This window comes from Bombina bombina, chromosome 3, assembly GCF_027579735.1.
Source record: "Bombina bombina isolate aBomBom1 chromosome 3, aBomBom1.pri, whole genome shotgun sequence".
Classification (NCBI taxonomy): Eukaryota; Metazoa; Chordata; class Amphibia; order Anura; family Bombinatoridae; genus Bombina; species Bombina bombina.
The window spans coordinates 341,098,889-341,123,917 of record NC_069501.1 but is presented as its reverse complement, the minus strand read 5'-3'; positions in this window follow the sequence as shown (position 1 = coordinate 341,123,917).

Here is a 25,029-nt window from a genome sequence, read left to right as displayed (position 1 = left end):
CTGAGGCGGTATCGCTGAGAAAGGAGTTCAACGGAACTTGCAGCACAGAACTGGAATTCAGAATGTACGAATCAAGTAAGTCTGTAGTACAGGAATTAATCCTAGGTATGGCTAGTCAATTGTTGCTGAAGTAACAACTTCAATAATCCAGCAACAGGTAAAGGCAGGCTGTGAGTTTTATAGGGAGTAGGAGGAGGATCCTTAAAAAGACAGTGCAAAGCAAGTAAGTTCCTTACACAGCCCCCCCCCCCAAGGAAACCACAGCGAGGTTTCAAGGACGCGGTCGGTCGGGTTGCCTCCAATGCAACTGAGACACCAATCTGGGAGCAGAAAGATTAGAGACAGGTTCCCACGAATCCTCCTCTGGACCATAACCCAACCAACGAACCAGGTAGAACAACTGGCCGCGGACAAGTCGGGAGTCGATGATACTGTGCACTTGGAAGTCTTGCTGATCAGGCGAAGCAGAGGAGAGTGGAAGATGAGTAAGCGGAGGCACATCCGAATTACATGGCTTGACCAGAGAAATATGGAACGTAGGATGCACCTTCATGGTAGGTGGTAAATCCAGAGTGACAGTGAGTGGGCTCGAAATACTGGAGATGACAAATGGCCCAATATAAGTCCGTCCCAATTTCTTACAAGGGTAACGCAAATTCAAGTTCTTAGTAGACAACCATACCCGTTGACCAACCGAATAACCAGGTCCCGTCCTATGCTGTAAATTGTAGTACTTGCTTTGAGTGGCTTGAGCATCCAGGATGTGAGCTCTTACAGAAGAAAAAATCAGAGAGATGTCATTCATGGTATCGTTCACGAGAGGACATAGTGTATCCACTTTAGGTAGAAGATCAGATCGTGGATGCAATTCATAATTAATAAAAAAAGGAGTAAAACCTGTGGAGGAGTTTACATGGTTATTGTGAGCGAACTCTGCTAGATGAAGATACGTTGCCCATGAATGTTGCTCTTGAGAGCAAAAACAGCGTAAGTACTGTTCAATGCTTTGGTTCACCCTCTCTGTTTGTCCGTTGGACTGTGGGTGAAATGAAGTCGTCAAGCACTGTTCAATGTGAAGGGATTTACAGAGGTTTCTCCAAAATCTGGATGTGAATTGTGTTCCACGATCACTTATAACAGTCTTGGGAATACCATGCAATCGTATAATTTCTCTTATGAACAAGTCAGAAGTTAATTTAGAGCTGGGTAGGGCAGTAGTGGGAATAAAATGAGCCATTTTGGAAAATAGGTCTGTTACAACAAAAATAGTGTTAAATCCATTGGATCTAGGAAGGACAACAATGAAATCCATGGAGATTTTCTCCCATGGTCTGTTAGGTACTGGAACAGGTTGTAAGAATCTGAAAGGTCATTGTTTAGCGTGTTTAGAGGTAGCACAGGTAACACAGTTAGACACGTAAGACTGTACAGATTTCCTGAGACCAGGCCACCAGTAGTATCGAAGGAGTAGTTCGGTAGTCTTTTCTGTACCCATATGTCCAGCTAGTGGTGAATCATGGACCTGCTTTAAAACAACTTGGCGATGTTCAGGGGGAATATATAATTTGTCTTCTTTGTAGTATAATCCATCTGGTTGTAAGGTAAGATCCTCCAATGGTATCTCAGTATTAGCGAGTTGATCTGCTTTGATTTGAGTAGTGAGTACCCCGATGAAACAATCTTGAGGGATGACCATGGAAGGAGAGTTTTCTGGAGTATTTCTAGTAGGCATGCGGGACAATGCATCCGCTTTACCATTCTTTTCTCCAGGCCTGTATGAGATGTTGTAGCGGAATCTTGAGAAGTATAGACTCCAACGCAATTGCCTGGATGAAAGAGTCCTGTTTGTTTGTAGGTACTGTAAATTCTTGTGGTCAGTTAGTATTATTATGGGATGTACAGCTCCTTCCAGGAGATGACGCCAGTGGTCAAACGAACTTTTAATCGCCAGCAGCTCCTTTTCTCCCACAGGATAATTCATCTCCGCCGGTTGTAGAACCCTGGAGAAGTAAGCCACTGGATGAAGGGGTTCCTTACATGAAGGTCTTTGGGAAAGAATAGCACCTATGGCATATTCTGAAGCATCAACTTCCAGGACAAACTGATGCTGCATATCTGGAAATTTAAGTATGGGTTCGGATGAAAACTTCTTTTTAAGGAAATCAAATGCCTCTTGAGCTTGTGGAGTCCAGTAAAATTTATCATGCAGTTTAGTAAGATCAGTGAGAGGTTTGCTGATGTTGGCGAAACCTGGGACAAACTTCCTATAAAAGTTGGAAAACCCCAGGAAGCGCTGCACATCCTTCTTAGAGGTGGGCGTAGGCCAGTCAAGTATTGCTTGAACCTTTTTAGTATCCATTGATATACCTTGTTCAGTAATGTGGTACCCTAAAAAGGTGATGTTTTTTGTTTCAAAGGTACACTTTTCAGGTTTTGCATACAATTTGTTCTGTCTTAACCTGAGTAAAACTTCCTTGACATGAAGTCTGTGTTGGAAGAGATCAGAGGAGTAAATTAGAATGTCATCAAGATAGACTATGACGTAAACATCCAGTATGTCCCTGAAAATGTCATTAATGAAACATTGGAATGTAGCTGGGGCATTGCATAAACCGAATGGCATTACAGTGTATTCATAAAGACCATATCTAGTCCTGAATGCTGTAAGCCATTCGTCCCCAGCTCTTATTCTGATTAAGTTGCAGGCTCCTCTGAGATCCAACTTAGTGAAAAACGGGGATCCTCGTAATCTTTCTATTAATTCTGGGATCAATGGGAGGGGGTATCTGTTTTTTCTAGTACGTTTGTTCAACTCTCTGTAATCTATTATAGGTCTAAGGGTACCATCCTTATTGGTAACGAAAAACATACCAGCACCCGCGGGGGATGTACTAGGTCTTATGAACCCCTTTTTGAGGTTCTCATCAATATAGACCTTTAAATGTTCTAATACTGGTTTAGAGAGTGGGTAGAGATGGCCAAAAGGTATAGATACCCCTGGTAGCAGATCTATGGGGCAATCATAGGCCCTGTGGGGTGGAAGAGATTCTGCTTCAGTTTTATCAAACACATCTCTAAAATCATGGTATTCTAAGGGTATGTTGTTGTCAGTGTTAGTTACAGAGAGGAGAATAGATTCATTGGATGAATGTTTAACCTCTGAATGGTCAGGGAATGAAATAGTTAAATGTGCCCAATCAATAAGAGGCCTGTGTGAACTTAACCATTTTATACCAAGAATTACACTGAACATAGGAGAAGAGATAACATACAAGGAAATAAGATCTAAATTGTGATTGGTTGAATGAAGGTGTAGGGGTATAGTTTGATGTGTGAGAGGACCACTAGATAAAATACTACCATCAATGACTTTTACTGAGACAGGAGTTTGCTTTTCAATCACAGGTATTTTATTAAGTTTCACAAACTTCATGTCAATGAAGTTTCCGCATGATCCGGTGTCAATTAGTGCCTTCGTCTGGATCTTGCAGGCATCCCACTGTAAATAGACAGGAATAGTGAGATAAGACGTAGAAACTAACTTAGAGAAAAAGTTAAGTTGAAGTTCTGTTTTTTTACCGAACTTTTGTTTTGCAAGTTGGGGGCAATCTTTCACCTCATGTTTTGGTGATGCACAATACAAACAGAGGTTTAGATTCTTCCTTCTGGTCTTTTCCTGCATAGATAAAGGGCCTTTAATAAAACCAATCTCCATGGGCTGTGGTAGGTCCTTTGGAGCAGTAGTAGGTGACATAGGTAACCTCTTGGTACTACCCATTCTCTCGCAACATCTCTCTCTGAGACGCCTATCTATAGAGATAGAAACTGTATAAAATTCCTCCAGGGTTTCAGGTACCCCTATACGTGATATCTCATCCTTGAGCTCTTCACTTAAACCCAAACGAAATTGATTTTTTAGTGATATTTCGTTCCACATAGCATCTCTAGCAAAAATTTTGAATTGAGTGATGTATGTTTCAACTGGGTTTTTATTTTGTTTTAAAGCACGCAAATTATTTTCTGATGATATCTGTTTGTAGGGATCATGATATAGTGTAGACATTTCAGAGAAAAAGGCTTCCAATGATCCCTGAATAGGGTCCTCTTTCTCAAAGAAAGCATCCGCCCATGCCCTGGGCTCACCCCTAAGGTAAGAGATTACCGTTAACACTCTGGTTCTCTCTGTAGCATATGTCTTAGGTGTCAGCTGAAACATTAGCAGACAGGAATTCCTGAATTCTCTGAATTGTGCTCGGTTACCAGAGAACCTTTCAGGAGTAGACACAGCAGGTTCAGGTGTGTGCTCAGAAGTAGTAGGTTTGGCTGCTAAGGTTCCTCTGAGACAGGCTTTTAGGGCCTGATTCTCAACTTGTAATTCTCGGAAAGAATTGACTAAGAGATCAACCCTGTCAGACAGGCTTTTTAAATGATCTGCCATAGTGTTAGGTTCCATCTTTAGGTAATTGTAAAAGTATCTGGAACTAGGAAAAGCTGTGCTGATTCTTTTTATGGCTGGATTATTATGTAATAATTCTTGAACAATTTTGATCAATAGTATCAGTCAGTGATATTCCTTATGACAATATACAAGTAAATTTAGTAAGGCATCTGAATTCTGAGTAAGGCGATTTTCCTTTAAAGTTTAAATATAGTTTTGTGTCACACGAACAACCCTGCTAATATAGATATTATCTTGGTTGTCACTGTGACTTAATATGGCCTTCCTATTATCAGCTGTAGTCAGGTTTATGGCTAAATACAGGAAGATAATTGTAGGCAAGGAAACAGTAATAATTCGTACCTTGTCCGCTCTAATATTTAGGAAGATAATAGTTCATACCTTATCCCTTGAAGTAATATGAGGGTTACCGGGGATATTGCTGAGGGAAAATCCTCCTTGTCAGAGCTTGAATCCGATCACCCGGTGTCAGCTTAGCACACACGCTGAGACTGGCGGCGGCGGTAGCTGATGACGTCACTATAGCTCCACTAGCTGAGGCGGTATCGCTGAGAAAGGAGTTCAACGGAACTTGCAGCACAGAACTGGAATTCAGAATGTACAAATCAAGTAAGTCTGTAGTACAGGAATTAATCCGAGGTATGGCTAGTCAATTGTTGCTGAAGGAACAACTTCAATAATCCAGCAACAGGTAAAGGCAGGCTGTGAGTTTTATAGGGAGTAGGAGGAGGATCCTTAAAGAGACAGTGCAAAGCAAGTAAGTTCCTTACAGTAGGATGATCTTCAGGGGGGTAGTGTTATGTTTTTTTTTAAGGGGGGTTTGGGTTAGATTAAGGGTATGTGGGTGGTGGGTTTTAATGTTGGGGGGTTGCATTTTTCTTTTACAGGCAAAAGAGCAGTTTTCTTTGGGGCATGCCCCGCAAAAGGTCCTTTTAAGCGCTGGTAAGGTAAAAGAGCTTTGAACTTTTTTAATTTAGAATAGGGTAGGGCATTTTTTTTATTTTGGGGGCTTTGTTATTTTATTAGGGGGCTTAGATTAGTTGTAATTAGCTTAAAATTGTTGTAATATGTTTAAAATGTTTGTAACTTATTTTTTTTATTTTTTTGTAACTTAGCTTTTTTTTGTACTTTAGTTAGTTTATGTAATTGTATTTAATTGTAGTTATTTGTATTTAATTCATTTAATTAATGTAATGATAGTGTAGTGTTAGGTTTAATTGTAACTTAGGTTAGGATTTATTTTACATGTAATTTTGTATTTCTTTTAGCTAGGTAGTTATTAAATAGTTAATAACTATTTAATAACTATTCTAACTAGCTAAAATAAATACAAAGTTACCTGTAAAATAAATATAAATCCTAAAATAGCTACAATGTAATTATTAATTACATTGTAGCTATCTTAGGGTTTATTTTACAGGTAAGTATTTAGTTTTAAATGGAAATAATTTATTATAGTATAGTGTAGTGTTAGGTGTAATTGTAACTTAGATTAGGATTTATTTTACAGGTAAATTTCTCTTTATTTTAGCTAGGTAAGCTATTAAATAGTTAATAACTATTTAATAGCTATTGTACCTAGTTAAAATAAATTGAAAGTTACCTGTAAAATAAAAATAAATCCTAAGATAGCTACAATATAATTATTATTTATATTGTAGCTATATTAGGGTTTATTTTATAGGTAAGTATTTAGTTTTAAATAGGATTAATTTAGTTAATAATAGAAATATTATTTAGATTTATTTAATTAATATTTAAGTTGGGGGTGTTAGGGTTAGGGTTAGACTTAGGTTTATTGGTTAATAATTTTATTACAGTGGCGGCGGTGTAGGGGGGGCAAGATAGGGGCTAATAAATTTATTATAGGTGGCGATGGTGTAAGGGGGCAGATTAGGGGTTAATATGTTTAATATAGGTTGCGTCGGGGTCCGGGATTGGCGGTTTAGGGGTTAAACTATTTATTTAGTTGCGGCGAGGTCCGGGATCAGCAGGATAGGGGTTTATAACTTTATTATAGGTGGCGACGGTATAGGGGGGGCAGGATAGGGGTTACTAGGTATAATGTAGGTGGCAGCGGTGTCCGGGAGCGGCGGTTTTAGGGGTTAATACATTTATAAGAGTTGCGGCGGGGTCTAGGAGCGGCGGTTTAGGGGTTAATAACTTTATTGAGTTGAGGGGGGCTCTGGGGGCACCGGTATAGGGGGTAGAACAGTGTAGTTTAGTGTGGGTGCTTAGTGACAGGCTAGCAATAAAGCTGTCAAAAAGCCGAAGAGCAGTGAGATCAGATGAGTGATAACTCTCACAGTCCGTAGCTCATCGCCCCGTACTTGGTGCGCGGCTTTTTGACAGATTTATTGATAACTTAGGCGAAATTTTGCAGGTCCACGGCGGCAATGGTAGGCGAGCTTAGGCGGGCGTATTGGGCCAGTGAAGGCAGGTAAGTTGACACATTGATAACTAGGCCTCTAAGTGTCCACTAGTTAATAGAGACTGGGATTTATCTGTATTCTTATAAATGTCCAGGTTTATTGCCTCACAAATCCCTAATGATCCCATGGAGTTGTTTATTATCTCTTGATGCCCCTACCCTGTTACCCATCTTGGATAACAATAAGGGGTAACTTATATCCCAGTTGATTGAGTATATCTACAATGTGGGTATAGATTGTGTTACATTGTATTATATTGTAGGGTAAGATAAATATACATTTTGGATTATATTCTCTTAGTAATGATAACACAGATTCTAATGCTTGATGAGTAAGGTTACAATAGGTTATAATGGATTATTTGAAATAGATGGATCTATATGAAGAGGTTATTATATTTTATGTATTCACTATAGAATAAGCATTGATGAGGTTAAACACTAATGGGAGCTTGAATTTTATGGGAGGTGCTAAGTAATTACCTATGTAAAACTATGAGTACCTGTGTGATGTCACAATGGGAGGTATCTGTATAGGCTATTTAAGGACACTTAGGCCTAGATTTGGAGTTCGGCGGTAAAAGGGCTGTTAACGCTCCACGGGCTTTTTTCTGGCCGCACCATAAATTTAACTCTGGTATCGAGAGTTCAAACAAATGCTGCGTTAGGCTCCAAAAAAGGAGCGTAGAGCATTTTTACCGCAAATGCAACTCTCGATACCAGAGTTGCTTACAGACGCGGCCGGCATCAAAAACGTGCTCGTGCACGATTCTCCCATAGGAAACAATGGGGCTGTTTGAGCTGAAAAAAAACCTAACACCTGCAAAAAAGCAGCGTTCAGCTCCTAACGCAGCCCCATTGTTTCCTATGGGGAAACACTTCCTACGTCTGCACCTAACACTCTAACATGTACCCCGAGTCTAAACACCCCTAACCTTACACTTATTAACCCCTAATGTGACCCCCCGCTATCGCTGACCCCTGCATATTATTATTAACCCCTAATCTGCCGCTCCGTACACCGCCGCAACCAACGTTATCCCTATGTACCCCTAATCTGCTGCCCCTAACACCGCAGACCCCTATATTATATTTATTAACCCCTAACCTGCCCCCCACAACGTCGCCGACACCTACCTACACTTATTAACCCCTAATCTGCCGAGCGGACCTGAGCGCTACTATAATAAAGTTATTAACCCCTAATCCGCCTCACTAACCCTATCATAAATAGTATTAACCCCTAATCTGCCCTCCCTAACATCGCCGACACCTACCTTCAATTATTAACCCCTAATCTGCCGACCGGAGCTCACCGCTATTCTAATAAATGTATTAACCCCTAAAGCTAAGTCTAACCCTAACACTAACACCCCCCTAACTTAAATATAATTTACATCTAACGAAATAAATTAACTCTTATTAAATAAATTATTCCTATTTAAAGCTAAATACTTACCTGTAAAATAAACCCTAATATAGCTACAATATAAATTATAATTATATTATAGCTATTTTAGGATTAATATTTATTTTACAGGCAACTTTGTAATTATTTTAACCAGGTACAATAGCTATTAAATAGTTAAGAACTATTTAATAGTTACCTAGTTAAAATAATTACAAATTTACCTGTAAAATAAATCCTAACCTAAGATATAATTAAACCTAACACTACCCTATCAATAAAATAATTAAATAAACTACCTACAATTACCTACAATTAACCTAACACTACACTATCAATAAATTAATTAAACACAATTGCTACAAATAAATACAATTAAATAAACTATCTAAAGTACAAAAAATAAAAAAGAACTAAGTTACAAAAAATAAAAAAATATTTACAAACATAAGAAAAATATTACAACAATTTTAAACTAATTACACCTACTCTAAGCCCCCTAATAAAATAACAAAGCCCCCCAAAATAAAAAATTCCCTACCCTATTCTAAATTAAAAAAGTTACAAGCTCTTTTACCTTACCAGCCCTGAACAGGGCCCTTTGCGGGGCATGCCCCAAGAAGTTCAGCTCTTTTGCCTGTAAAAAAAAACATACAATACCCCCCCCCAACATTACAACCCACCACCCACATACCCCTAATCTAACCCAAACCCCCCTTAAATAAACCTAACACTAAGCCCCTGAAGATCTTCCTACCTTGTCTTCACCATCCAGGTATCACCGATCCGTCCTGGCTCCAAGATCTTCATCCAACCCAAGGGGGGGTTGGCGATCCATAATCCGGTGCTGAAGAGGTCCAGAAGAGGCTCCAAAGTCTTCCTCCTATCCGGCAAGAAGAGGACATCCGGACCGGCAAACATCTTCTCCAAGCGGCATCTTCGATCTTCTTCCATCCGGTGCGGAGCGGGTCCATCTTGAAGCAGGCGACGCGGATCCATCCTCTTCTTCCGATGTCTCCCGACTAATGACGGTTCCTTTAAGGGACGTCATCCAAGATGGCGTCCCTCGAATTCCGATTGGCTGATAGGATTCTATCAGCCAATCGGAATTAAGGTAGGAATTTTCTGATTGGCTGATGGAATCAGCCAATCAGAATCAAGTTCAATCCGATTGGCTGATCCAATCAGCCAATCAGATTGAGCTCGCATTCTATTGGCTGTTCCGATCAGCCAATAGAATGCGAGCTCAATCTGATTGGCTGATTGGATCGGCCAATCGGATTGAACTAGATTCTGATTGGCTGATTCCATCAGCCAATCAGAAAATTCCTACCTTAATTCCAATTGGCTGATAGAATCCTATCAGCCAATCGGAATTCGAGGGACGCCATCTTGGATGACGTCCCTTAAAGGAACCGTCATTAGTCGGGAGACATCGGAAGAAGAGGATGGATCCGCGTCGCCTGCTTCAAGATGGACCCGCTCCGCACCGGATGGAAGAAGATCGAAGATGCCGCTTGGAGAAGATGTTTGCCGGTCCGGATGTCCTCTTCTTGCCGGATAGGAGGAAGACTTTGGAGCCTCTTCTGGACCTCTTCAGCACCGGATTATGGATCGCCAACCCCCCCTTGGGTTGGATGAAGATCTTGGAGCCAGGACGGATCGGTGATACCTGGATGGTGAAGACAAGGTAGGAAGATCTTCAGGGGCTTAGTGTTAGGTTTATTTAAGGGGGGTTTGGGTTAGATTAGGGGTATGTGGGTGGTGGGTTGTAATGTTGGGGGGGGGGGGTATTGTATGTTTTTTTTTACAGGCAAAAGAGCTGAACTTCTTGGGGCATGCCCCGCAAAGGGCCCTGTTCAGGGCTGGTAAGGTAAAAGAGCTTGTAACTTTTTTAATTTAGAATAGGGTAGGGAATTTTTTATTTTGGGGGGCTTTGTTATTTTATTAGGGGGCTTAGAGTAGGTGTAATTAGTTTAAAATTGTTGTAATATTTTTCTTATGTTTGTAAATATTTTTTTATTTTCTGTAACTTAGTTCTTTTTTATTTTTTGTACTTTAGATAGTTTATTTAATTGTATTTATTTGTAGCAATTGTGTTTAATTAATTTATTGATAGTGTAGTGTTAGGTTAATTGTAGGTAATTGTAGGTAGTTTATTTAATTATTTTATTGATAGGGTAGTGTTAGGTTTAATTATATCTTAGGTTAGGATTTATTTTACAGGTAAATTTGTAATTATTTTAACTAGGTAACTATTAAATAGTTCTTAACTATTTAATAGCTATTGTACCTGGTTAAAATAAATACAAAGTTGCCTGTAAAATAAATATTAATCCTAAAATAGCTATAATATAATTATAATTTATATTGTAGCTATATTAGGGTTTATTTTACAGGTAAGTATTTAGCTTTAAATAGGATTAATTTATTTAATAAGAGTTAATTTATTTCGTAAGATGTAAATTATATTTAAGTTAGGGGGGTGTTAGTGTTAGGGTTAGACTTAGCTTTAGGGGTTAATACATTTATTAGAATAGCGGTGAGCTCCGATCGGAAGATTAGGGGTTAATAATTGAAGGTAGGTGTCGGCGATGTTAGGGAGGGCAGATTAGGGGTTAATACTATTTATGATAGGGTTAGTGAGGCGGATTAGGGGCTAATAACTTTATTATAGTAGCGCTCAGGTCCGCTCGGCAGATTAGGAGTTAATAAGTGTAGGCAGGTGTCGGCGACGTTGAGGGGGGCAGATTAGGGGTTAATAAATATAATATAGGGGTCGGCGGTGTTAGGGGTAGCAGATTAGGGGTACATAGGGATAACGTAGGTGGCGGCGATTTGCGGTCGGAAGATTAGGGGTTAATTATTTTAAGTAGCTTGCGGCGACGTTGTGGGGGGCAAGTTAGGGGTTAAGGAATATAATATAGGGGTCGGCGGGGTTAGGGGCAGCAGATTAGGGGTACATAAGTATAACGTAGGTGGCGGTCGGCAGATTAGGGGTTAAAAATTTTAATCGAGTGGCGGCGATGTGGGGGGAGCTCGGTTTAGGGGTACATAGGTAGTTTATGGGTGTTAGTGTACTTTAGGGTACAGTAGTTAAGAGCTTTATAAACCGGCGTTAGCCAGAAAGCTCTTAACTCCTGCTATTTTCAGGCGGCTGGAATCTTGTCGTTAGAGCTCTAACGCTCACTTCAGAAACGACTCTAAATACCGGCGTTAGAAAGATCCCATTGAAAAGATAGGCTACGCAAATGGCGTAGGGGGATCTGCGGTATGGAAAAGTCGCGGCTGAAAAGTGAGCGTTAGACCCTTTAATCACTGACTCCAAATACCAGCGGGCGCCCAAAACCAGCGTTAGGAGCCTCTAACGCTGGTTTTGACGGCTACCGCCGAACTCCAAATCTAGGCCCTAGTGTGTTTGATTTTATACATACAAACATAGAAACATAGATATTGACGGCAGATAAGAGCCATAGGCCCAGCAAGTCTGCCCGATATTACCTAACAGTATGTAATGAGTGAACGGACTTCGTGACTTGTCAAACACAACTGCAGAACAGATAGTAAAAAGGATGGATGTTTCACCCCTTTGATAGGTATCACTATGGCAGCCAGTGATATCAGTTAAAGTAAAGAGGGTGAGTTAATATATATATCTATCTGAAGGAAGGAATCCTCTCTCTAAATGTTAGGTGAGTAGTAACCTAACAAATCAGTATTTTATGTCCCAAGCCGTTTCCAGACTGATAGGTGTCAGGAGATTTAAGTGGTAGCGTAGTGAATGAAATTTCAGTGTAAGACGTTGATTGAATTCTCCACAGGAGATAGCACTCTGTAAGACTAGGTTACACTTGCTGCTCTTCGAATAGCATATTCACAAGAAGAGTAAGGCAGTTCCGTTACCTGTCTCTTTCAACTGCAGCTAGCAGCGTTCTGAGGACTGAGCGCAGGAGGCCGGGGAGGAGTCACTCGCTGACGCGCTGGAGTGATTGACAGCGCAGGACGCTAGCGAGTCCCGGTTTCTGTGATCTCCACTGCGGCTTGTTAGAATCCGGTAAGGTAGTTGTGTAGTATAATTCAGAAGAGTAAGACAGGAGTTGTAAGGTGTATAATCCAACGGGGGGGTGTCAGCGCAGACCAAAGCCTGGGGCCTACGGTACCACGAGAGGCAGATGCAGATTTATCTGATAAGGAGCTCCCTGAACAGATTCAGACCACGCAGCATTATGATCCAAAGCTATTCATGTTTATTGAACATTGTAATCATGTCTTATAGCGTACAGAGACAGCACATAGGGTTAAGGGGATGACACGTTTGGACCGCGTCATTTTACACAGTTATACAGAGCAGAAATACCTGGAAAAGCTAGAACATGAGTTTCTCATAACAATATTTACAGAGTCATAACAAACTACCATCTGCAGAGACAACCAAGTGTCTAAAGCCTCTTGTTTACATTATCTTATGCTATCTTACTTCTAGGCGTTAGGCCAGGGTACATTGGCAAGGCCGAATAGCTAAAGAAACTCATAACATGCATAATATTCTCACTGCATAATAACCCAGTATAATAAAGTCTATTCATTCTAAAATGGCTGCGAGGAACAAGATGGCTGCGAAGAACAAGATGGCTGCCATCAGGTTCATATTACCCCTAACATACCACCCTTTTATTCTAACAGAATAACATAAAAACTAAAACAACTTAACGAATATAAAGAACCTTATAGCGAGATGGCTGAGCGGTGACATTATGGAAAAAGGAATGGTGAGGGTTAGCATGAGTACTGGTAAGCTTATTAATCAAACACACAGTAAGCTTATATATGAAAAAGAAAGCAAGAAACAGAAAAAGAAGAAATGCAAAACCCATTAAAATTTTCATACCAAGAGCTCCTAGCCAGGAACTCAGACCAAAGGTCCAATCTATACCATCAAAGAGACCTGTTGGCTGCTTACGTATGTGTGATTGAATGTCATGCAAAGTGTCAAGATCATGGTGTATTCTACCAGTGTTGTTCCAGATAAAAACACAGCAAGAAGAACCTATGCGCTTACATACTCCTCCTTCTGCTGCTAGCAAATAATCTAAAGCCATACGATTCTGGAGAGCAGTCTGAGCGATCTGCTCTTGTCGCATAGTTAAGGACTCTATGGCGTCTGCAGTGGAATTAAAAGCTGCATCTACCAGTGTAGCAAACAAATTAAGCTTATAATATAAGCGCATGACAGCTGCGGTAGGAAACCAAGATGCAGTAGCTATCTCGGCAGTACTAGTCTTAACTGTAAAATCAGAAGCTCTACGTGTTCGCAGTTTAGCATTAGGGAGTGTGTCATGAATACTTAATGCTGGGAATATGTAACCCAAATAACAAGGTGAGAGATGGCTACATGGTATAATTTTAACTGCCCATCTTTCACAAAGCCAATAATAACCATAAGGTAACTTAATAACTGAAGGACATGAGGGAAATCTTTTCCTCTTAGCTTCTGGAGAAGCACCTGTCTGTTTACCTATATTTCTGTTGTTACGCCAGAACCAATTACGAATTGTGTTGTGTGGTTCAGTGTACTTAGCAGTAAAATTACGAATATACTCAAAAGAAAGATAGGATCCATCCCATATATTTAACAGTGTAGCATTAACTGGTGTGGCTGCATTGTAGATTAAGGCAACTGTAATAGGCATTTGAATAAGTGTACTGGGGTGAAAACTAGTACCATTAAGATTATGGGACATAATAACACCATGGTTTACACAATTGACTAAGTGTACCCTATCCTTTTCAAAACCTTTATCAGTGTTAACTATTGGTGTAAAATTCCACATAGTATCATCATTTATCATTTGTGTCAAATTGTGTGCGGTAATAGGAAAACCCACAAATGGATAACCCCACTTCCCCCCATGAGGGACATAGCCACAAACCCAACAAGAATCAGTCTGATTAGTCACTTTGTATAAGTTCGTGGCAGCTTTAACAAAAGCATTGTCAGTTTCCCATGCCGACATATGCAACTCTCTGACATCACGGGTGAGAGGGATGGATAAGGGATTAGTGACATTGTCAATTACACTTTTATTATCATTGTGCCGGGGCGCACCAGGACTAGGGAATGGCCTGAGTTTGTGCAGGGGCGCACCAGGATTGAAGATTAGGATCAGGATGACAATCACGGATGCGAAGAACACTGCTGGCAGGAGGTACCACACTATTCGATACTCGATGGAATCATGGAGCGGCCAGGGTTGACGTCGTCTGGGGCCCTCTTGATCCGGTTCGCGTGGATCCATACTGGAGCTTCCTCTGTAAGGACAGCGGTTCTTGTCACAGCGATCACAGTAGTTGGAAGGCCAAAAGGAGGATCCAGCGACTTATTCTTGTGGAGCTGCTTCACCAAGACAGTATCTCCAGGCTTGAACGGGTGTGTCGGGATACCTGTAGGCTGAGGAAGAGTAGAAGAAACATCACCATAGATGCCATTCAATGTTTCAATCAGATTAGTTACATATTCTTCCCTTACAACATTGATATCTCCCCTTACCACAGGAGAACCTTTTTGTTTACACCATGGGGTTGGAAAAGGTCTGCCCATCAGAATTTCAAAAGGTGAATAACCCGTAGTGGTGCTAGGGGTCATTCTGATTTCTGCCAATACTGCAGGTAAATGTTCAAGCCAATTAGTAAATGTACCACCAGTTCCCTTCCTGAACTTATCTTTAATGGTTCTATTCATGCGCTCTACCTGTCCTGATGACTGTGGGTGATAAGGAATATGAAACTTCCAGTCAATGGACAACATAGTACAAATCATTTGTGTAATCTGTGAAGTGAAAGGAGTACCTCTGTCACTGTTTATCTGTAATGGACAACCAAAACGAGGAATAATTTCCTTGCACAATATCTTTGCTACAGTACGTGCATTCTCTTGAGTGGTTGGAAAGGCCTCAACCCACTTACTGAATTGATCAACAATGACTAAAAGATACTTGTATCCACCTCGCGCAGTGGGCATGTGTGTGAAATCAATTTGCAATACCTGCATAGGACCATCAGGGGGTGGTAAATGCTCAAGTTTACCATGTACAAGGCCTCCAGGATTATTTCTGGCACAAGTTAGACATCTGTCCAGTTGTCTATCGATCATGCGCAACAGATCTTTAATGACATACTTGGATGTCATCAGATTCTTGGTCTGTTGTTTACTTATGTGACCAAAACCATGAAAATGACTAATAAACAATGGTGCGGCAATTTGTGGTATCCCTACTCTCCCCTCCTCGTCTGACCACAGGCCATCTTGGCCGTTGGTCAGACCAGCAGAGATCCAAGTCTGTAAATCAGTTTCAGTTGCGCCAAACTGTAGGTGCGCCACATCCACATCAGATGCTAAGGCAGGAATCATTACCATGTGTAACTGTTCCTGTGTAGTAGTGCTGAGATAGTCAGGGTGCGGTGGACCCCGAAACGCAGCCTCCTTAGCAATGGTGTCTGCAAAATCATTGCCAAGTCTAACGTCAGTGGAGTCAGTACTGTGGCCTTTACATTTAACAATTGCTAGCTTATGTGGTAATTTAATTGCATCTAAGAGTTCCTGTACCAGTGTAGAATGTGAGATACTCTTACCATCAGCTGCAACAAAACCTCTGTTCTGCCAAATCACTCCAAAATCATGCACAACTCCAAACGCATACCTTGAGTCAGTGTAAATGGTCACATCTTTCATCGCAAACGCTCTACATGCCTGAGCTAGGGCTACCAATTCAGCTGCTTGGGCTGACACAAAAGGCAGAGAACCAGCAGTAACCACTGTGTCGGGTAACTGTACCACAGCAAAGCCTGTAAGATAAACACCATCAGCAGGTTTAGAACATGACCCATCAACAAAAACAACTTCTCCCTCCTCTAGTGGAGTTGTTTGCAAGTCAAGACGTGGTGACGTCTCTGTGTGTACAGTGTCTATGCAATTGTGGGCCTCAGGGTGTTCTAAAGGACATTTAGAAATCAATGCATGTAATAAAGGTGCTGGGCCTCCTGTGGGTGCAATGTATTTGATAGTGAGGTTTGCAGTGGATGTGAGAATTGTTTCATAGCCTGACCTTCTCTGTGCAGTCATGTGCTGTGTAGTGAGATTATTTAACACTTGCAAGACTTGATGTGATGTATGCAATATCAGAGAATGTGACAGTACCAATGTTTGTGCCGCTTCCACCATCATAGCGCATGCTGCTGTAGCTCTTAAGCATGCCGGCATACCCTGTACCACCGTTGGCAATAATTTTGAATAAAAAGCTACCGCTCTGTACCCATTACCGTGTTCCTGAGCAAGGACCCCTGCTGCTGTACCTCCCCCTTCTGTGCAATACAGGTGAAATGTTAGGTTATAGTTGGGTAAACCTAGGGCTGGAGCGGAACAGAGAGCCTGCTTGAGGGTGTTGTAGGCCTTATCAAGAGCCTGTGTCCAGTGGATTTGTTCTGGTTCATGCTGACCTGTAACTGAACGCAAAATATGATCATAATATGAACAGTCTGGTATCCATTGCCTGCAGTAAGTAACCATACCCAGAAAAGATAACATAGCAGTCTTTGTTTGTGGTCGAGGAATAACCATGAGAGCCTTAACTCTTTCAGGGGATAACAGTCTCTTGCCTGCTGAAAGAAGAAAACCCAGGTATGTTACTTGTGGAAGACAAAATTGCATTTTTCTCAAAGTCACTTTGTGCCCTGCATCACCTAAGTGCTGAAGCAAATGGAGAGAGTCAGTTTTACAAGTCTGTTCATCAACACTGCACAACAACAAATCATCCACATACTGTATTAAAGTGGAACCTTCAGGAGGTGTCCAGGATTCTAGGGTCTTACGAACTACAGCTGAGTACGCGGCAGGGGAATCAATAAAGCCCATTGGTAAACGATTAAACGTATATTGATTCCCTAAATACGTAAAACCAAACAACGGTTGAGTGTCGGGATGCACAGGGATGCTAAAGAATGCACTGCAGAGATCAATGACTTTAAAGCAAGTTGCAGTACTTGGGATGGCTGTTAAAATAGCATTAACATCTGGCACTATCGGTGCAAGTGGCTGCACCAGAGCATTTACTGCTCGCAAGTCTTGTGTAAATCTGTATTCTGTACCTCCAGGTTTAGGAACAGGATTGATAGGTGTATTGTATGGTGACAGTGTGCGTCTAATAACTTTCTTAGACAATAGGTCCTTAATTACAGGAGCTATTCCCTGTTCCTTTTCCTTAGACAAAGGGTACTGCTTAATGTATACAGGTTTAGCACCTGGTTTGAGAGTGGCTTTATATGGTGTGCATGAAATGAAACCTGGATCATTAAATCCAGTGGCCCATAAACTCTGTTTTAACTCATCAAGTGCCTCTGGCACATCATTAGTGACATGTGAAGCATGTGTGAATGCATCTGGCTCTAATTGTACAGGTATAACCTTAGGATCTTTTACAATATTCCTACCATATTTCCATGTCCACAAATGTTCTGGTGTTTGCACATAAACTGTATCTGGTGTAAGTACAACTGCATTAACTGGTGCTTTCCACATCTCTTTCTCAACATGATCAGTAATCCAAGGTCTGTAAAAAGCTTGTGTCACAACTTTGTCAGGGTGTGAGGCATACTCAAACACATTCTCAAGAGTCTGTAAACTGAGTTTATCAAGGTACAACTGTTTAGTAAGGGCAGGTTCAGGATCAGCTGCATACAGCAACGGAACTGAATCCCAGGGAGTGTCAACATGCAATCCTCCCTTGCAATCAATATTAACAGACATTTGCATCTTAGCCATTAAATCCCTTCCAAGCAAATTAACAGGACTATTGGGTATTATGCGAAAAGCATACACAAATCTGTTTGAAGGGCTGTCATTTGGATACACCTCCAAAGGAGGCGTCCTGGGACACGAAATTGGGACTCCTGTAATGCCAACAGATTTTTCACATGTATTAGTCACTGGCCCATTGTATTCTCTAGCAGAAATGCTAGATTTAGTTGCTCCGGTATCTACCAAAAAATCATGTGGGACACCTTGCACAACTAAAGACATTAAGGGTAAATCTTGCCAATGATACGACAACTGAGCAGTATAACATGTGAGCAGTCCCTTCTGCTGGCAATCCTAGCGGGTACTATTCTGATTCTGGGAAGGTGACTGAGTCCAGGGTATCTGATATCTAGGAGTGTTGCTGGGATTCTGGGAGGAATTATTATTCCCACCATACTGATCATTTCTATCCCTTCTAGGCTGTGGGCAGTCCTGCTGCCAATGATCATAAGACCCACAATTCCAGCAAGATCTGTCTGTGGAGTTATGTGCCTCTTGTCTCCTATCACCGTTCCACTGAAATCTGTCTCTTCCCCTTCCTCGAAAGCTTCTATTCTGCCCTCTATTCTGCTTTCTTCCTCTCCTGTTACCTGACGCATTAAACATACTCTCCTGACCTTTCTCATTATACACACGAAAAACATCTGCTGCATCTTTCTCTCTTATAGCCTTTTCAAATTCTTCCACTTTCATTGCATGAATACCTGAAATTGTCTGTCTCACCAATTGTGCAGTTTGCGAATGCATATTATTCAACAAGTGTTGCACATACAGTTGTGCCAACTCTCCTTGCGTACCCAAACAACATTCCTGTCGCCAACAATCACCAAACCTCTTCAGAAAATCAGACACCTGTTCACCCTTCTTTTGCTTACATGCACCAGCTTTCGTAATATCCTTACGATCACCATGCTGACTTTTAAAGAATTTCTCCACATCCTCCCACATTACACTCACAACAGCCGCATCTCTCCACACATAATCATCATTCACTGGAACATCATACTTAGTATCCAGGAACTTGCACACTTCAGTAAAATTCACATCTGTGTATTTAGTGATCACATTCAACAAAAACCTGTAGTCTGGACCACCCAGACACATATCTCTAGTCACCCGTCTAAGATAAGTTATTGCTCCCATCGGATGCTTTACAGGATCAGGACATTTTAATGCCCAATCCATCAAGCGGTCTGTGTCGGGAGGACGAATCATCGTCTGGTCCCCGATTATAAAAAACGGTGCTTCTATGTTCACATCATCCTCAAAATCAGTGTCTGCTCCCTGCGTGTGTGATCTCGTATGCTTCCCTATAGGACTGGGACCTGTGACAGCTGCAGTTTTCACAGCTTTCGCTTTTACAGATTTAGATGTCTTTGCAGCGCTCTGCAACCCCCCTTCTCTGCCCACACTGTTAGGGATTGTGAGAGCTAATTTCTTTACACTACCAGGAGCCCGACATTCCACTCTCTCCCCCTCCCCTTCAGACATTCCTGCATCTGTACTGCTCTGAAGAGAACCAGTTAACCCTTTTCTAGCACTTAAAGTGGCAACAGCAACATCTTCCAGCTGCTCTATTTCCTTGACGCTGTGTGCTTTCTTAAGCACAGACAACGAAGGGTACAGTGCAGATGAATGAGGCGGAGGAAGTGTCGGGGCAGGTGGGGGCAATGCCGGTGCCGTGGGCACGGCGGCTGATGGTATGGGCACAGCCGCTGATGCCGTGGGCACAGCCAGATATGGTGGAGGCAGGATATTGCATTCAGTCCAAAACACAGACAGCTTTATCCAAACCTCTCCACATTCCTTCATGTATTTCTTATCCCATTTAGGATCGCCCTCTGGTCCCTTATAAGCAGGATCCTTTAAACACATCCCTCTTATCATAGTTACATGCGGTTCACAGAGGGAGCCTATACGGGGGAACGGATTTTGCTCCTGAGGGAACAAGGATTCGCTCCACCCACTCATGTTATCCACAAATGGAATTACATAATATTGTCCTGCAATTCTAGCTACAAAGTCTTTTGGAGTTTCCCCTTTAACTGGCTTAGGGTTTGTAACACGCACAGTATTTTTACCAGCACTGGATGGTACACGCTGCACAGTCTTGTACTTAATATTACATTTCTGATCAGCATTTTTATCACATTTTTTGCTGTGTGCAGACCCCATTGTTACACAAAAATAATTACAGCGATATTAGCAGCAGCAATAATAAAATGCACAATCACTTAATATGTTCTATGCACAGCACAATAAACAAAGCAAAATAAGCAAAAGCAAAGCCTCAGATAGCAACACCAGCCTCAAGTGGATACCAAAACTCTATAACGGAATAAATCAGGGAAACTTCAACACACATGAGACTTACTCACGTCACTGCCAAGTTCGCCCGGGGGACCTTATCTTAAAAGAACCTCCCGTCAACTGGCATTCATATATTACTTGCGCGCTTATCACCGACAGGACTCACAATACCTGCCGTGTCCCAGCACAGGACTGATTACCTGTCTGGAGGGGTTATCACAACTGCCGGCAGGACTTTAACCTCCGCAAACCTGTGCTTCAACCACAGGAACCCCTTTAACCTTATATCATATATTACACCTTTTAAAAATACAAACAATTAAATTTAGGTTCAAATTCACAGAAGGAAAGCAGCGTAATAAAACCACGATAACTTACCCTCTGCGAATTCCACTATCCTGACACCAAGAATTGTAAGGTTTTTAATCCAACGGGGGGGTGTCAGCGCAGACCAAAGCCTGGGGCCTACGGTACCACGAGAGGCAGATGCAGATTTATCTGATAAGGAGCTCCCTGAACAGATTCAGACCACGCAGCATTATGATCCAAAGCTATTCATGTTTATTGAACATTGTAATCATGTCTTATAGCGTACAGAGACAGCACATAGGGTTAAGGGGATGACACGTTTGGACCGCGTCATTTTACACAGTTATACAGAGCAGAAATACCTGGAAAAGCTAGAACATGAGTTTCTCATAACAATATTTACAGAGTCATAACAAACTACCATCTGCAGAGACAACCAAGTGTCTAAAGCCTCTTGTTTACATTATCTTATGCTATCTTACTTCTAGGCGTTAGGCCAGGGTACATTGGCAAGGCCGAATAGCTAAAGAAACTCATAACATGCATAATATTCTCACTGCATAATAACCCAGTATAATAAAGTCTATTCATTCTAAAATGGCTGCGAGGAACAAGATGGCTGCGAAGAACAAGATGGCTGCCATCAGGTTCATATTACCCCTAACAGGAGTCTCACAGGGGAGACCGGGATCCTCAGCAGGAATCAGTTAGTCTTGAATTTAGTCCTCTGGGAAACAGCAAGTGCCGAAGTAGTTAGAAAGCTGAGTCCTTGAGTTGCAAAGTGAAAACAAACTTTAGCAAGAGGGAGGTTGCAACCACAAGAGAATATAACTAAAAAGTTTTTGTAATCCACAATAAAGTTGGGAAGCAAAATTATTCCAGAAGGAATAGGAGAGCTCAGTATGAGCAGAAGTTACTCCGTCTAAGCAACAAAATACTAAGCACCTGCCCTTAGAAGAACAGGTGTATTTAAAGACTCTGTGGGCAGGGCTTAGACAGTGCAGTTTGAGACTTAAAGGTAAAGGCATGCAGTGAAGAACCCTGACATCACCCCCTCCTCAAGAAAGCTGTCCCACAGCTTGAGGTCTAGGTCTATCCAGGAAGCGACTGTGAAAAGTAGAGATGAGTCTAGGAGCGTCAACTTCCAAGGCGTCCTCCCAAGAGTCTTCTTCTGAGGGATAACCCTTCCAGTGAATAAGATATTGTAGTACTGAACCCCTGTAACGGGAGTCCAGAATGGAATGAACTTCGTATACTTGAGTATCAGTTGTAACTGAGGAGTCTGCAAGGATGGGTTCTTGTTGTCTAGATCCGGTATAAGGTTTTAGAAGAGAGACGTGGAAGGTGGGATGTACCTTCATTCCGATGGGTAATTGCAAGGTGACAGCGTTAGGGTTGACTACTCGGTTTATTACAAAAGGACCAATAAACTTCCTAGCAAGTTTCTTGCTTGGAACTTGAAGTTTCAAGTTCTTCGTGGAAAGCCAAACCCGGTCCTCCACAGAGTAACTGGGGGGAGTTCTTCTTCTGAGATCGTAATGCCTTTTCTGCGTTGCTTGAGCATTCTGAATGTTCTGTTTGATGAAATCAAAGTTGTCTAAAATCCTAATAGTGAAGTCATCCAGATTGGGTGAATCAGTACTTGAGGTAGGGTTGAAGAATAGTAGGGTGAAATCCGTAATTCGCAAAGAAAGGTGAACAATTTGTTAATGAGCTGGTTAAGTTGTTGTAGGCATATTCAGCCATGGGTAAGTAAGAGATCCACTGGTCTTGCTGGTAAGAACAAAAACAACGGAGATATTCCTCAATCCATTGATTCAAACGTTCCGTCTGTCCGTTGGTCTGGGGGTGGTAAGCTGTTGTGAATCTATGATCAACTTGAAGAAGTTTGGTCAATGTAGACCAAAATCGAGAGGTGAATTGCGTCCCTCTGTCAGTGATCACTTTAGCAGGTACGCCATGTAATTTAACAATATTGTCTAAGAAAAGACGAACTGTTTCTGAAGATGAAGGAACCTTATGGTAGGGAATGAAATGCCCCATCTTGGTGAACATATCCACTATGACAAGTATGGTGTTCTGTTTTTGTGATATGGGTAATTCAACAATGAAGTTCATACTTATTTATTCCCAGGGATGACTAGGAATGGGTAGAGACATCAATAAGCCATAAGGTCTTAACCTTTCGTTTTTTGAGGTAATGCAGGTGGAACAAGTACCAACGTAGTCTTTAACTGTTTGCTTCATTTTAGGCCACCAGTATGATCTGTTTAGTAAGTCCAAGGTACGTCTGACACCAGGATGACCTGAGGTTGGAATGTCGTGATGATATTTTAAAACCTGGTTCCTTAGAGCTTGAGGTACATAAAGCTTATCTTTGTGACAGAAGAAGCCCTCTTTTTTCTCTAATTGGTAACGTGTGAGTTCGTTGTCTTGTCTTTGATGTCTTTTAATCTCGGATAGGAAAGGCGTAGTGATGCCTATGAAGCGTTCTTGAGGAATCACTGATTGGATCTCATGTGTTATAGATGGTTTAACATCTCTTCTAGAGAGAGCATCAGCCTTCCCGTTCTTGCTGGCTGGACGGTATTGAATAATGAAGTCAAATCTGGAAAAATATAGGCTCCAACGGACCTGTCTCGCTGATAAGGTTTTATTGTTCTGAAGATATTGGAGGTTTTTATGGTCTGTGTAGATTGTGACAGGAAATTTAGCTCCCTCCAAAAGATGTCTCCAGTTCTCTAGAGCTCTGCGAATGGCGAGGAGTTCTTTGTCACCTATAGTGTAATTCATCTCCGCAGTAGACATAGTTTTGGAGAAGAACGAGACTGGGTGCAAAGGTTCCATCATAGATAGTCGTTGGTAGAGTACAGCCCCTATGGCAAAGTCTGATGAATCAACTTCAAGGATGTAAGGCAATGAGGCATCAGAGAATCAGAGTATAGGTGCTGTGGAAAAACTGGTCTTGAGAAACTCAAAAGCTGTGGAAGCTTCCTTGCTCCAAATGAAAGGTTTAGACTGGGTAGTGAGTTGAGTAAAAGGTTTTACTATTTTGGAGAATCCCTTGATAAATTTCCAATAATAGTTGGAAAATCCAAGAAAACGTTGTAGATCCTTCCTATTATCTGGTTGAGGCCAGTCCATTACAGTATCTACCTTCTTATGTTGCATCTTTATACCTTCAGGGGAGATGTCATAACCCAGGAACGAAATCTCTGTACAATGGAATTGACACTTCTCTGACTTGGCATAAAGCTTGTGAGTACGAAGTCGGGAGAGTACCCAGCGGAGATGTTTGATGTGGTCCTCTAAAGTCTTAGAATAAACTAGGATGTCATTGAGGTAAACTACCATACAGACATCTAGCAAGTCCCTGAAAATGTAATTTATAAAATGTTGGAAAGTCACCGGAGCGTTGCACAATCCAAAAGGCATCACCAGGTACTCAAACAGCCCATATCTAGTGCGGAATGCCGTGAGCCATTCATGACCTTCCTGTATTCGTACCAAATTGTATGCTCCTCTGAGGTCGAGTTTAGAGAAGATGGTAGCATCAGATAGGCGTTCAATCATCTCCGGAATCAATGGTAACGGATATCGATTTTTTATGGTTCGCTTGTTAAGCTCGCGATAATCGATGATAGGCCTAAGTGAATCATCTTTGTTTCTCACAAAGAACATGCCAGCTCCAGCAGGAGAAGTGGAAGGTCTTATGAATCCTTTCTTGAGATGTTCCTCTAGATAACTCTTCAGATATTCTAATTCAGATTCGTTTAATGGATAAATATGCCCAAATGGTATGCTTGCCCCTTGCTGTAGTTGAATAGGGCAATCAAACGGTCGGTGGGGTGGAAGGGTGTCAGCTTCAGACTTACTAAATACATCAGCAAAATCCTTATAATAGCCAGGTAGAAGCTGTGGATCAGGAAGAGTATGAAGAAGGTGATGCTGTGGGAAACAGGTGGTATGGCAGTATGTAGAACTGAAGGATATCTTTGAGGAGGTCCAGACTATAGAAGGCTCATGTAATTTCAACCAAGTAATACCTAAGACTACAGGGAAATGAGGAGAAGGCAACACATCGAAGGAGATGAATTCAGTATGGCCCTTTTCTGTAACAACTCTCAATGGAAGAGTATGATGTGTAATAGGACTATTACGTATTGTAGACCCATCAATAACACGAAGTACAAGTGGTATCTCTTCTTAACACAATTGGGATTTTATTTAATTTAACAAGCTGAGAGTCTGATCCCACCGCA